General features: G+C 43.6%; 1 pseudogene; it reads right to left on the reverse strand.

The window, feature by feature from the left end:
• Window positions 1–302: 302 nt before the first annotated feature.
• On the reverse strand, window positions 303–3,528 carry LOC123088319 (disease resistance protein RPM1-like; annotated as a pseudogene).

Below are 3,528 nucleotides of genomic sequence, written 5' to 3' on the forward strand. Positions count from 1 at the left end.
GGTTACTACAAGATGGGGTACTTGTTGCTACAAGATGGAAGGGGCCAACAACAGGCCTGCAGGGCACACTGTACACAGCTGAGCAGTAATGAATCACAAGCAAGTTTTTTTGGAAAGAAACGAGTACCTAAGCATTACTTCTGAATCACAAGCCAAGTCTTTTATTTAACAGCTATAGCTGAAATATGTGATATCATACATAGTTCGCAACTAGCGGATGCGAATACAAAGTACATACATAGTTCAAATAGCAGGTGATGCAACAAAAAAGTCTGAAAATGGAAACACGACTCAAGTCTTCTGCCTTACAATAAGCACACGCGAATAGCAGTACGTAAGTAAAGTGGTCTTGTGGCCGTATGCATCTCCCAGATGCAGAGGCCGGGGGTCATCCTCCTTTTCTAAAAAAAAAAAGTAAAGTGGTCTTGTTTAAAAGCACACAAGCTGCACCAGTAATGCGTCTCATAAAAGCAGAGAAGTATTTTATAGTTGTACTTGTAGTATAGTATAAGCAGCAGCAGCAGCACAATGCACCTTCAGATGAATTGCTGCCTCTACTCGCTGTATCAAATAGGCATGCGGCCCCAACACCATACAATGAATCATCTCCCTTCCGGCCGGCGACCATATCACCGTCAACATCTTAAAACAAGTAGTGGTACTAGCTAGTTGGCAGGTTTGTGCCTAGCTTACGTACCTACACATTTCCTGGTCAGTCTCGAAGAGAATAATGCCACATCTGCACTTCAAGTACAGAACATTGGTACAGCACCGTCAAGAAGTCACTGGTGATTTCGTGGAAGCCTAGACGCTGGAGGGGCAGGAGGAACTCAATGCCAGCTGGGACCTCCGTCATGCTGCTGAGGTTGACCAAGAATAATTCCTCCAGGCTAGCCATGGCGCCTTCCGCTATCTCCAGTTGATTCAGATTAGACAGGGCTTTTAGAGAGAGAACCTTTAGCTTGGGAAACCACCCCGTGAGAAATGTCAGCTGCTCTCCATTGTATGCTCTGGTGAGTTGTAGACGCGTCAAGTTTGACAACCGAGAAAGGGATGGCAGCGGGTCTTCTTTCAGCTGTGACCAGCGTAGTAACAATTCATACAAGTTCTTCCCCCCAACATCTTGGAACAGAGGAGACTCGTCCAACGCCCTTTCTGCTAGTCGTCCTGTCAAACTCAGCTTTTGCAGGTTTGGCAGGCAGGCATTCAGCAAGAGAACCTCTTTCTCATCACTTGCATTCACATCTAGGTTGGACAAATATGGCATCTGAACTAGAGACTCACTGATGAGTCCACAGTACATACCCTTCACATTCCATAACCTCAAGCTTCTCATTTGCCTCAGCTCCCCTAAATGCCTAAGAGACTCATCTTGTGCTTCCAATGCTTGTAGCGTCTGCAGATTTGTTAGATTTCCCAGACCATTGGGGATACATATACCACTTCCCCATGTCAACTCTATCCCATTTGGATCAATTACTCTCTCAGCAAATAAGTGCCTGAGCTTCTTCAGTTTCACAATCCCACTAGGCAGCTCATGTATTTCAGATCTACAAAGGTCAAGTGTCAACAAATTAGAAAGCTTCTCTAAAGACTTTGGGAGCATCTTCACTTTTGTATCACGCAAACCCAAATGGCGGAGATTAAAAAGATCTCCAATAGCATCTGGAATCTTCTCAACAGGTAGACCACTTAATTCTAGCACTGTCAAATATCTTGACTCCTTACATAGCCAAGGTATAGTGGTTGATGGCATACTATCACTATTGCCCAGTGTAATGACTGTACGAAGTTGGTGTATACCAGAAATTTGCTGATGTTTGTGGAGTACCAATCTTCGCCCATCCATCTCAAGAGACCCCCACACTCATCGTCATAAGTAACACCAAAACAAGTGTTCTTGCACAAATCAACTGCCAGTTCACGTAAGAGATCGTGCATTCTGAATTTCTTCATCCTACCAAAGTGGTTCCTCTCAACAAGTTGTAGCATGTTTCTGTCAGTCAACTCCTTCAGATAGCCTTCCGCCACTTCTTCTAATGTGCTTCCACCCCTCTCCTCGATGAACCCCTCTGCCATCCATAATCGTGCAAGTTGTTTCCTATGTAAAAGATAGTCTTCTGGAAATAGACTGCAGTACAAGAAGCAACTTTTCAAATGTGTTGGAAGGTATATGAAGCTCAGGTACAAAATATTCCTATGTGGTCAAGCTTCGAATTATTAATCATCTCCCAACTCAGTTGGTCATTTATTCTTCTCCATTCTTCCATGGTTTTCTCACGCACACGCAAGAGGCTGCCAATTGACACAATAGCAAGAGGAAAGCCTTTGCACTTGCCAACTATTTCCTCGGATAATGGCTTCAACTCTGTAGGACATTTATGATTTGTATCTCTTAGAAAGGCTTTCTTACAAAAGAGGTCCCATGCCTTGTCTTCGGGTAAAGCTTCTAGTGTTAAGATATGTCCTGGAGAAGCAAGTGTGGCGACGCGGACTTCCCTTATTGTAAGCATCACTCTACTGCCCCTATCATTATGAGTAAACATCCTTGACAAATCATGAAATGCTTCCGGATCCCAAACATCATCCAATATGATCAAGTACTTCCTTTCCTCCAGATATTTCTTTAGTGTCTCTTCAAGGCTAATGATGTCCATATCCAGGGTGCTAGATAGAACACTGACATTATCTTTAAAAAGTTCCTTGGTTATATTTCTCAATATAACTTCTCCAGAATAAGTTTGAGAGATGGAGACCCAAGCATGACACTGGAATTTCTCCCTCTCCTTCTTGTAGACATTTGCAGCTAAAGCAGTTTTACCAAGACCACCCATTCCAAGAAGGCTTATCACAGAGCATTCCATATCATCACCTGCCAACCATTGCTCGAGTTTTTCTCTGTTTTCGTCCACCCCCACTAGATCTTCTTCATCAAGAGAGCGTGAGATGTTTGCCAGATCTTGGGATCTCTTGACAATGTAATGTGAGTTGCTTGCATCCCCATTGCTTATTGTGGCAACCCAATGGTTTTTTGTATCTGATAGGTGTGAAAGGTCTTTCTCTATTTCCTTCACCTTGAAAGCTATCTTGCTCAAAGAAAGCAGAGATCCTGGCTTCTTGAAACCCTTCTTTAGAAAAAAACAACAACCAATATCATGTTCCCGACCAACAAGATACGAGTACTCATCCACCATGTCCTCCATCACATATGCTACTTTCCGTACCTCCTCCAACCAGCCCTCATGTACTTGATTGTTGCGACTACGAATGTCCATCTGACACAGAACATCATGCATTACGCGAAGCTCCCTACCAACACGGCCCATACTGCCCTGTAGTTCTAGTAGTTGTGTGCCATACTTTCCAAACTATACGCTGGCCTGATCTGCCGCTGCTTTTGCCAAGGCAATTCCAATCTTTCTAATGGCTAGAAGAATCACAATCTCTGCCATTACTTTGAGAATTGCTAATGTCTCGGTGTTCGATGGTGGCCTAGTTGTATATTCTCCTCTATATGATCAGAATGAC

The sequence above is a fragment of the Triticum aestivum genome, chromosome 4A (genome assembly GCF_018294505.1).
Source record: "Triticum aestivum cultivar Chinese Spring chromosome 4A, IWGSC CS RefSeq v2.1, whole genome shotgun sequence".
NCBI classification, from domain to species: Eukaryota; Viridiplantae; Streptophyta; class Magnoliopsida; order Poales; family Poaceae; genus Triticum; species Triticum aestivum.